Here is a 12,366-nt window from a genome sequence, read left to right as displayed (position 1 = left end):
TATCATGCTAGACTGATTTTAAAGATGTTTTATTGATACTTTGTTCTTTAACATTGTGGCTATTTCTGGATATTTCCCTCTCCACTGAGGGCTCCACCAAGCCCTCTCTTGTAACATGGAAAACAGTTAATTGAAGCTAAACAACACTATATCTGACATTGTCTGACATTCTGCTGAAAGTCAGGCAATAAATTTTATAAACTTTTCTCTGGGACCAAAAATGTTTTCCCATACTTCTCTGAATTTCTTATATTCATATTTTCTTATGCCCCAATCAAATCCCATTACACTCATATACCATAGTTTGTTTAGTCAGTCCCCAGACAATAGACACTTAATTTGTTTTATTTCTTTCTTTTTCTTTTTCTTTTTTTTTTGCAACCCAAAAAAGTATTCCTATGAATATTTTGGTGTATATAGAATCTTTCTTTCTGTCTGTGGCTTCATTTTATGCCTAATAATAGGATCATTTAAGAGGTAAAACCAATTTAGTGAGTTTTCTTGTTTAATTCTGAATTGTTTTACAGAACCTCTGCACCGTATCACAACTCTGCCAGCAGTATAGTATGTCTGTCTTCTCATAGTCCCTCCATCATTGATAGATTTTTTTTTATCTTTTGTCAGCTTGATGAGTGTGCCGTTATCATTTGCATTTAACTTACAGATTGGTTTAAGTTTTCATTTCTCTTTTTAATGACTTTAGACATTTTTAATGTGGTAATTAATAGTCTATGTTCTTTTGAAAACTTTATTCATAACCTTTGACCACTTGTATTAGGAAATGGTTCTTGGTTTTATATTTTTATGTCAGTTCCTATATAGTTTAGATATAAGAATTTTAGTAGAAGTATTTGATGTCAAGTTGTTGAGTTTTTTCTCCCACTCAAGAGTATTGACTGTTGGTACAAGTGCTTTCTAGTTTTATGTAGTCACAATTGTCTTTTATCCTTTGTGATCTTTCTCCCATGTTTGGTTAAAAATTATCTCCCTTCCATAGAATTTTTATTTGTGATATAAGCTTTAATATGTTGGCTACTTATCCATTTGGATCTTAGTGTAATAGGTTGGATAAGATACTAATCTAAACTGAATTTTTGCTAAGCTACTTTCCACATTAGATTTTAAAGCCCAGCATTTTAAGTCTTAAAAGTTTCACAACTTCTGCCCGGCTTTTCTCTACCTCTACCCGTGCAAAGGGGAAAACACTCTATGATTTTTTAGACTCTTTATACCCTTTGCTTCAATAACTTGCATTGGTTATTTAATACTCTACTAGAATCATGATTTTATCAATGCCAGTACTTCGCCAGTATAGATCACAATCTATCCATGCCTTTTAAGCCTGTGTGATTCTTTTCCATTTTTTTCCACAATCCCTTCATAGAAATTTTGAAGTCTTCTGTGGTTTTTTTTGTTTTTGTTTTGTTTTTTAAGGAAGGTAGTATGGTATAGTGGAAAGAGCCCTGGACTTTTAAGTCAAAAGACATGAATTTACTTTACCACTTCTGACACTAGTGTGAAAATTGGGCATATCACTTTAGTTCTCTAAACCTCAGTTTCTTGATCTATAAAATGGGCATGATAATACCTGTAATATTTATCTTGCAAGGTTGTTGAGAATTAAATGAGAATGTATTTTAAATGCCTTGTAAAACTCAGAAGTGCTATGTGAACTTTGTCTGATAATTACAACAACAATAACAATAATAAGCTTTTAAAAATATAGAATCGTGGCAGAGGAAATCAGAACCATGTGGAAACAGAAAGATTATACATGTTCTCCCAGTTAACTTGTCTGCTGCAGTAGAATGCTTTTATTTTACTCAGAAATAAAATGGGCATTTCAATATCCATAGTATTTCAGAAGAACAGTGTTGTACATAAAACTGAATTTCTTTAATTGTAGTTATAATAAATTGCTGTAGACCTTTGGGCAAGTTATTTAACCTCTATTTGCCTCATTTTCCTCACCTAGGGATGATAATAGCACCCATCTCCCAGGTTTGTTGTGAGAATGAAATGAGATAATATTTTTAAAGCACTTAACACAGTGCCTGGCACATAATAGGCACTTAATAAATGCTTGTTTCCCTTCTTTCCTTCCTTCTTTGTCTGTGATACCTTCTTTTTTCTTCTGTGCATTTTTTAAAAAATTAGATCCTATTTCAATGACCCTTTTTCTTCCATTTTTTGCTCTCCTTCCCTCTCACTCTCCCCTTTCCCCCACATTACCTTATCCCCTCTCTCCTTTCCACCCTTATCAATCCATTGGAAAAGAAAAAAGGATGATCAAAACCCTTGTAAAAACATTATATGTATAATCAAACAACAAATTCCCATACTGGCCACATTCCAGAATGTTCATCTTAGTCCATCACCTCCCTCGGTACGTTGGTAACATACTTCATCATTTCTCTGGAATCGTGATTAATTATTCATTGATCAGAATTCTTAAGTCTTGAGATTATGTTTATTGAACCTACACAAGGATTAACTTACATCCTAATACTTTTGCTTATCTACCTTTCTTTATTCCACTGTGTAGTTATCCTTAGGACATTGACTATAAAAAAATTATAGCAGGGTAGCAGCTTGTTCCAGGGCCATTTATATCTGAACCCCACTGAAAAAGATGAAAACAAGATATCGTGTTTGTGTGTTTGATATTTCATGGATACCAATGAAGTTTTGGGGCTTTATCAGTTATCCTTCACTCTTGCTCTATGTTCAGCTCGCTTCCTTTCTGGTTATAAGCATCAATAACTACTACCATATTTGCTATCTGCAGTTCTTACAACACAGCAAGAAGTGATGGAATTTGACTTAACTATCTACACAAGAAAAATGAAGTCAGTAAAGAATGCCTATTGTTGAGGCTGTAATATGAAATTAAATGGACAGCATAAAAGCTCATCAATATCCTTGAAATTTTTTTATGTCACTTCTCATGCAAGTCATTACTGGTAACAAACTTCATCTTTCTGTATCTCTCAAGTTTGTATCCATTGCCCTACAGTTGTTACCTACAACTCTGATTCTTCCTCTGAAAAAATATTCAGTTATTCCATACTCATTTGAACCTGTTATCAATGCAGATACTCCCACTGATGATTCAGATTACAACTCATTCATGCCTGCCCATCCTGTGTGATTCTTGTATTCGGTATGCTTTGATAAAAATCTAGAAGAAACTTTGTGCCATTCATACCAACAGTATCTATTCAACTCTCTAGGATTAGGTGATTTTTTTTTTCATCCTGAAATACACTGAGCTACTATCAAGCCAAAGTATAGTTATAAAATTAAAACTATCTTTTTTCTACTTCTTCCGGATTCCTCTGACCCCCTCTACCTGCTTGGGAGATTCTGAGTCTTGAATCATGGTGCTTGACTCAAAAATACTACTTTCAATTATTGATCTTTCCTCTTACCTTTTTAATTGTTGATTCTTGAGGGCCTTAGGATGGGGAAAGGACAGAATCCTTAGGGGTCTTCGTTGCTTTTTCTTGACATCTAATGGATACCACTGAACATTCAAGTTATCCATCATTTATCCCTCTCAAAATGTGACTAGCCAGGGCAGCTAGGTGGTACAGTGGGTAGAGCTCCGGCCTTGGAGTCAGGAGAACCTGAGTTTAAACCCAGCCTCAGACACATAACTTCCTAGCTGTGTGACCCTGGGCAAGTCACTTAACCCCAACTGCCTCACCAAAAAAAACAAAAAAACAAAATGTGACTAGCCCATCAATTTTGCTCGTATGTTTACTTGATGACATCTTTTACACACTTTCTCCTTTGTAATTCCTTGTTTACAGCATACGTGTTCGTGCCTTCCATGTGCTTTTCCACATTGGTAATCTTCAATTTCAGTTCTTCAGAGACGGGTGATCAATAACTCGTAACTCTATAACAACTGAAAGGATCTTGATATTGAAAAGGTAGCCCTTAATTTCAGGGAAAAACTTGAGGTCATTTTCTGCACTGAACTCATTGTCCATTTTCAGTGTCGTTTGAGATGGCAGACAGAGAGAGGGAGAGACAGAGATGGATGACAAACATTACATGTTGTCCATTCAACTTCATATCATAGTCTCAATAAGCGTTCTTTATTTACTTCATTTTTCTTGTGTAAATAATTAAACCAAATTCTTTTTTTTCCCTTTGTTGTCTCTTGCTGTGTTAGGAGAACTTTAGATGACATATGTGTTAGTAATTGTTCTCAGTTGCCTTTTTGAGGTAAGTATAAAGTCTAAGATTATCCCTCTACCTTTGATATCCTTCCCTTCCTTCAACTACCTTGAGCATCCTTTCGTCATCAATTTTTTGTCTCCAGCACAGGCCTCCTCCCTGTATACTTATAGTAGTCCAGTAACTTTTCCCGTCTTTCTTTTCTTCATTACCATTTCTACTTCCTCTAGAATCCAAATGTGATGACTCTACTGTCCTTGTTAGGGAAAAGAATTTGTACAGAAATATTTGCAGATCTTTTCCATCTTTGTCTGTTTGTTGACCTTTCAGTTTGATTCTGAAATGCCATCTGGATGGTTTTAGTTGGGTCTCACCTTTAATGTTTTTCTAATCTTTCTTTAAAATGTTTCTCCCTCCATTGCTTCTCACTTTCTCATGAGATTATGCAGCTCATAATGTTCCACCACCCAAAAGAGTTTATATGCTAAATCATTGTTGCTCTTCACTGCCGTTATCTCCTTGCTTGGCAAGTAATTCAGATTTCTGGTAAGTGGGATTTAAGGGTCTTTTGGTTTCTTCATTTTAGCAGTTGATTTATATCTGTTAAATTTCAGTTTGAAATTGTTATAATCAAATGTTTTGCTCTTTTTCTTTTGTCCATTTCCTTTGTCAGTGTCAGTAACTCATTTAAGTAGGCCAGCTTGGAGCTATTTTAATTGAACATCCTATCTTATACTAATTTTTATTTGTACTAGTTGTGAAATTTATTCTAACAACTTAGTGCTCTGGTTCTATAGAGAGAGGTAATTCAGAAATGACTCATCAATATCCGGTAACATCCTGTCATTTCAAATATGATAAATTCCTTTTTTGTATGATGTTATTTTTTGCTCATCATATCTAGTTCTTTGGAATTCTTTTCTTGAAGAAAGTATTCATGATGTATTCATGTGAGGCTTCTGTGTATTCTACAAATTGTTTTTTTTAACCTCTCGTTCTAAATTCCTAAAACGTATCTATTAACATCCTTTTTGCTCAACATATTCTCATCTCTGCCTTTAAGTTACTTAGAATCAGAATATATTTTAGTGTATTTACATTGTAGCCTCCTCAGTTCTTTAAGAATTTATCTCCCTCTTCTTATTCTACAGCTGATATTAGTGGATAGGTTGCAGTTATTCTTCTAGTGGGCTAACTTAGAAGACCAAATAGCCCATGCAATTGTTTCCTTTTGCCTTTGGTTGCATGATAAAACCACCTCACTAACTTTACTTACATGTTAATAGAGTACCTGTGAACCATCCTTCAATTTAGCTACAGCTTCCTTCTGCCTTCTGCTTTTGTTTATAGCAAAAACCTCCCGAATGATAAAATTCAATTCTTATGGGCATATAGTATATTCTAGCATTGGTCATTGAATAAGGATTTCACTTTTAGAGGACCAGCAGCTGTTAGTGTTTATGGATGGTCTGAATAACTGTGGTTTTTGGTACCTTCTCGTCCTTTGGCTCCCATCACACTGCAGAATTCCAACAGGTATTCAAGGGAGTAAAGGCTATTTTGTGGAATTTTCTTACTTTGTTTCATGACTTGACATTATCAAATAAATAGATTACCAAGAGGCCAGCCATCCTGTTCTTAATAAACCTGGAGGAAATTTGTATTTCCAAGATGGACTTTTACTGTAGCAAGCATTTAAGTGTGATTTAAATTGCTCTTCAGCTTGCATATGTTACATATGGATGTAACCAATAAACTTACCTATACAGTTCTCAATCTAGCTTATTGTCTATGTGTAGCAACTGTCTAAGTATGCATATGTAATAATGAACTAATTTAGTGGTCTAACTGCATTTCAACATCTTCCAAGCAATATACATTATTAATCCATTTTGTTTTACCTGCATGGATGACTAGACCTTTATTTCTGTCAACCATGAATCTTTTTTTATGAGGTCTCATCGAGTTAATGTATTCTTACTTATATTAGTATAATTTACCTTCCTATCTAGATTGTACTCTTTGAAGATTGGGATCATGAGATGGTAGAGTTTACATAAGCTAATAGTAGGTGCTCAGTAAATGCTTGTTTCGTTATTGATTTTTTTTTCTTTCTTTGCTTCTACTTACTATCTTGTACCTTATGAAGCCTCCATCCCTGAAATGGCTGGTGTTTTGATTTCTACCTCTTTGTCCAACCTGTCTTTACTTTAGCATCACTCACTATCCATTACTTTTCATTCAGATTTTTTTTGAGTACCTATTATGTACAAGGACTAGACTTAAGGTTCTTTGTTTTCATCTTCAAATGTTTCCTAGACTCAAGTACTTTTTTTTCAAATTACATTGGAACTAGATTTCAGGACAGAAACCCCATTGCAGCTGCTGTGTAAAGCAGCACTTGGCTAGATTGTTTCTCAGTGGACAAAGGCTGGAATCCTGGCTCTGCCCTTTCTTCTATGTGGTGACCTTTCTAACCATTTCACTTCTCTTGGCTTCATGGTTGTACTCAGTGCCCTCTGAGTTCCCTTCCAGCTCTAAATCTGTGATCTTCTGATCCTTTTTCCTTCAGTCAGGGCCAGTCACTTGAAGGCAGCTAGGTGGCTTAGTGGCTAGAGCACTAGGTGTGTTGTCAAGAAGACCCGAGTTCAGATTTGGCTTCAGACACTCACTAGCTGTGTGATCCTGGCCAAGTCACTTAACCTTAATCAACTGGAGAAGGAAATAGTAAACCACTTCAATATCTTTGCCAAGAAAACTCCCTACGGGATCATGAAGGAACAGCAACAGCAAGTGCCAGTCACTGGGGATACAGATAGACAGAATGAAATAATCCCTACTGTCACAGAACTTGGATTCTAACAGGGGAGGCAAACATAAGTGTATAGTCACCAATACAATGCAAACTTCCTTTCATCTTTAACCTCCTCCTTCATTCCTTCTTTCTGGGCCTCACTCAGACATAGCTCACCTCCTAATGTCACCACTTCCTTGCCACTTTTTCCAGTAGTGGCTGTGCTTTCAAATACCAGTTTGAGGTACAAATGAAATATTCCTTGCACTCCATTAGCACTTTCTTATTTTCTTACCCCCTCCACTAAAGAACTCTCCTCCTTTGTAGTTCCATTATTGACATTTAGCATTCAATCTAGATCCTAGAAATTCTCCTTTCCCTAATGAGTCACTGCCAGACTCACAGTCTTTTTTTCCTCCAATTCCTGCCTTCATGCTAAAGGATTTCAGTGTACATGTTGATGTCCCCTAAAGTATTCTTAACTTCCCAGTTTATCGCTCTATATAATTCCCTTGACCTATTTGCTTCTTTGCTCCACCTCAGCTACACCCAAGGATCGTTACCCCCTTGATCTTGCCATCACTGGTGTTCCATTCTTTGTTCATAATTCTCTGATTATAATCTACCATTCCATCTTTCTCTTTCCTTGATTCTCCCTAACATTATTCCCTCTGCTTCACCCTCAACACTGTCTCCTCCCCCCAGTTCTTTTCCAGGCCGTTATCCCTGCACCTGCTATGCTCTCTTGTACTCCCTTCCTTCCTTGGCCACCCCCCTTCCCCCACAGTGGCTGTCCCTTATGCCTAGCGTTCCCTGACCCCTTACCTCTACCTCTTTGTTTCTTTGACTTCCTTCAAAGCTCTGCTCAAATCTCACTTTTCTGCAAAAAGTCTATCTGCCAGATGCTAGTACCTTTCCCTCAGATTACCTTCCATCTGCACTGTCAGTATCTTGTACCTACCTAGTTATTTACACGTTATCTGCCCCATTAGAATGTATGTTCCTTGAAGACAGGCACTGTTTTTTGCCTTTGGTATTCCTAGCACTTAAAAGTATCTTTCACATAATTAGCATTTAATAAATGTTTGTTGACTAACAATGCTTTTAAAAACTTGTTAAATCGAATCAGGAATATTGCATTGCTTTGGAATTGACAAACAATCCTCTTTTATGTAACTTTCTGCTCACTTGTTCTCCCAATTATTTTTATAAATATTTGATCTATGTAAAATATGAAAACTGAAACCAAATACTTAAAAGTAAGGACTATAGTTTATTTTTTTGCATATGGTTGCAATAAATAACCTTCCATATTAGTAGGAAGGAGCGTAGAAAAAAAACAGCATGGCTATGTGACCCTGAGCAAGTCATTCTCTGAGTTAAGAGTAACAGTGCTGCTGTGCCTTCATAGAGGGGAGTGCCTACTCTGAGAGTACTCCATTGTAGTGAAATCACAGGTTTAGTCTCTATCCCTAGCATTTTTAGGCCATTTTAACAATACCCAAAGGGTCTGCTATCTCATAATTTTAGAGCTACAAGAGTTAAGATTAGAAATCATGTAGGTCACCCCCTCATTTAATAAATGACAAAACACAGAGGAATAAGTTGATTTTTGTCCTCAGTCGCCCGGCAATTTAGTAGTAGAGCTGGAATTAGAATCTAGGTCTCTTTAATAGCAGTCCAGTGTTTTTAGCAGTATACCACGAAGCCCAGAGGCCATTAAAACAGAATTCTACCTACACTTTAGTAATGGAAGTATTTGAGCTAAAGTATTTTATCAAAATGCGAAATTTCTGCCACTGACTATGGTTGAATCTGCAAGGTAGAAGCTCAGTAGCAACTTTTAATAGCTTTTAAGTTCTGGGCCAGCAATTCTGGTAGATACCACAAGATGAGCCGGGCCCAAATAGTAACCCACACTGTCATCAGGTGTTGTTAAATGGGATAGCTGAAATACCACTTCGTGGTCTATATCCCAAAGAGATCATAAAAACAGGAAAAGGACTCATATGTACAAAAATATTCGTCGTAGTTTTTTTTTTTTGTGGTGGCAAAAATTGGAAATTGAGGGGATACCCATCAATTGGGAAATGGCTGAACAAACTATGGTGTAGGAATGTAATGGAATACTATTGTGGTATAAGAAATGATGAGCAAGTGGACTTCAGAAAAACCTGGAAAGACTTATATGAACTTATACAGAGTGAAATGAGCAGAACCAGGAGAACATTGTACACAGTAACAGCCACATTGTATGATGACTGACTTTGATAGATTTAGCTCTTCTCAGCAATGCAAGGATCTAAGAAAACTCCAAAAGACTCACAATGGAAAATGATATCCATATCCAGAAAAAGAACTATGGAGTCTGAATGCAGATCGAAGCATACTATTTGCTCTCCTTTTGTTGTTTTTTTGTTTCTTCTTTCTCGTGGTTCCCCCCATTAGTTCTAATTTTTTTTTACATCATGACTAATGTGAAAATATGTTTAATGTGAATGTATAAGTAGGGCCTATATCAGATTGCACGCCATCTTGGGGAGGAGGAATGAGAGGGAAGGGGAGAAAATTTAAAACTCAATCTTATGGAAGTGAATGTTGAAAATCAAAAATAAATTATTTAAAAATGGGATAACTGAATAAGAAGTTAAAGCTAACAATTCAGAATTCTGTGCTTTTTAAAAAAATATATCTCTTGAAATAACTGTCTGAATTAGTTAACCATTCTTTGTAGATTGATCAGTACAGATAGAGAAGTATAATACCTAAATATCAGTCATGGCTGTATCTTTTCAGGTTAATACCCAGAAGGGTATGGTATGTGCAGCTTTCTAGGGGTTTGCTTTTTAGTAGAATATAAAGTCACTTCTGAGCTCTGGAATATGGTCTCCTGGGCAGATAATTGTTTCTCATTTTGGGCACAGCCACAAAGTTTATATAGTGGATGTCTTGTTGCTTTTGGGTTTTTTTTTCCCCTTTTCTACTTTACTTATGATTAATGAAGACAAATATCAAAGAAAACATGGCTGTCACTACAGGCCTATCCCCACTCAAGATTCTTGGTATCTGTGTTACTAACCCAGTAATGCCAAGTGAATTAGTCTTACTTACTTTTATACAAAATAAGTCTTTCTTCTTCCTGGAGCCTGTCTGTTCACTTCCCTGCCATGCCCTTCTTTAAGTGGATTTGTCCCACTTCCATTCTGCGTCTTTCAGATACATTTTTGTTTCCTTTTTTTTATCCCCCCCCCTTTTTTTGGCAATTGGGGTTAAGTGACTTGCCCAAGGTCACACAGCTAGTAAGTGTCAGGTGTTTGGTCTGAGGCCGGATTTGACCTCAGGTCCTTCTGACTTCAGAGCTAGTGCTCTATTCACCGCGCCACCTAGCTGCCCCCTTTTAGATACATTTTAAACATCACTTTTTAAATATGGGCTCACTCGTGCCGGGTCGCTTCATGACAAATTTTTATTTAAAAGTATAATTTTGCGTGTAAACTGATGACCTCTGAAGTTCCTTAAAGTTCTGATTTTGTGATCACAGCAGGTTCTTGGTATAAATAAAATCTCACCTTCTACAGGAAGCCCTCCCTAACCCCTCTTAATTCCAATGTCTTCTCTCTGTAAATTATTTCCTATTTATACTTTATATAGCTTGCTTTGTATTTATTTGTTTGCATGTTGTCTCCTCAATTAGATTGTATTCTCCTCGAAGTAAGGGACTGTCTTTTGCTTCTTTTTGTATCCTTATCACTTAGCACAGTGACTAGAGTATAGTAGGTACTTAATAAATGTCTATTGATTGATTGATTATATATTTAATATGTTTATTGATCGATTCTTTAAGTAATCTTATTGTCCCATTTTTCTACAATTTCATTTCTTTTTTTTGTTTAGTCTTTTATGATTGTTCTCTCATGTTTATTTCTTTTTTTATTAGTTAATTTATTTTGAATTATCAACAATCACTTCTATAAGCTTTTTGAGTTTTAAATTTTTCTCCCTCTTCCTCCTCACCTCCTTCCTCAAGATGGCGCACAATCTGATACATATACATTCCTATTAAACATATTTTCACATTAGTGATGCTGTAAGTAAGAATTAGAACCAATAGGAGGAACCACCGGAAAGAGGAAACAAAACACAACAGAAGAAAAAAAATAGCAAATAATATGCTTCCATCTGCATTCAAACTCCATAGTTCTTTCTTTGGATGTGGATAGCATTTTCCATCATGAGGACTTTGGAGATGTCTTAGATCCTTGTATTGCTGATAAGGGTTAAGTCTATCAATATTAGTCATCACACGACATGGCTGTTACTGTGTACAACGTTTTCCTGGTTCTGCTCATTTCACTCAGCATCAGACTATACAAGTCTTTCCAGGTTTTTCTGAAGTCAGCCTGTTCATCACAATTCCATTTCTTTAGCTGTATTTTGCAACATGGAAGCATTACAATTTAGGCTGTAGTTCAAGTTTACTTTTTATTTAATACAATTTTTAAGAGTTCTAGAACTAGTATATCAATGCCTAAATTAGAACTTAAAGGAGTTGATATTTTTTAAATGTAATAAATGTTGCAAATGAATAGTCCTTTGTGAATTTCACCTGTCATCAGCAATGTTCTAGATTCTCTAAATTAGGGAACTATTCTTATGTTAGACACAAATATCGTTTTTAAAGTATTATTTTTAAATTAAAGTGTTCTTTTAATTTTCAATTCTGTGCTAATTTCCCCATATTAGAACTCAGTTTTTTAAGTTGTTTGTCCATGGGAATAATTTGTCATTACAGACCTAATTTCTAATTAATGCCTTTAGAACTTGTGTTTGAAAAGTGAATAAGCTGGGAGGTTTGTACATTGACCCACCTGCACTGAGAGGAATAGTACAGTACAGAAAAGCATGTGCAAGAATAAGATCTTTAGTTAAGAAAAATTTACAGATTCGCATATTGCTTCAGTTTTCAAAACTTTTTCACCTAAATCCTTACATTTTATTATGATGGTTTCTATTGCTAAGAATGTGTTATGTAGCCTTTAATTTATTTATCAGTTTAGGATGCATTTAGGCTAATAAATTCACATTTAATATTTCTCTTTGTAATAAAATGATAGTTCCCATTTCATATAAACTTTTATTTAAGACATAACAAGAATAAAAAAAAAGACATAGCAAGAATCTATCATATGGTGAAATATATAAGATGATTATGTTAGAATATTACAGTTTCTCATTATAATAAAATTTAGATATGTTCTAAATTATTAAGCATCTAACTGAATATCCATGATATTTCTTTTTAGCTTTGTATTTTAAATATTAATCAGCATTATAAAAGTGGTTTAGAACTGTAATTCAATATAGTTGATATACATTTCTTTCTT

General features: G+C 35.3%; 1 protein-coding gene across 1 annotated transcript in view; it reads left to right on the top strand.

Moving 5' to 3' along the window:
* Positions 1–12,366, top strand: part of LOC114046116 (28S ribosomal protein S9, mitochondrial-like) — an 87,134-nt gene that overhangs the window by 51,522 nt on the left and 23,246 nt on the right. The window lies entirely within an intron of this gene.

This window comes from Vombatus ursinus, unplaced genomic scaffold, assembly GCF_900497805.2.
Source record: "Vombatus ursinus unplaced genomic scaffold, bare-nosed wombat genome assembly UNPS02014781.1, whole genome shotgun sequence".
NCBI classification, from domain to species: domain Eukaryota; kingdom Metazoa; phylum Chordata; class Mammalia; order Diprotodontia; family Vombatidae; genus Vombatus; species Vombatus ursinus.
The sequence above is the reverse complement of the archived record's forward strand: the minus strand, read 5'-3'. Positions and strand labels throughout refer to the sequence as shown.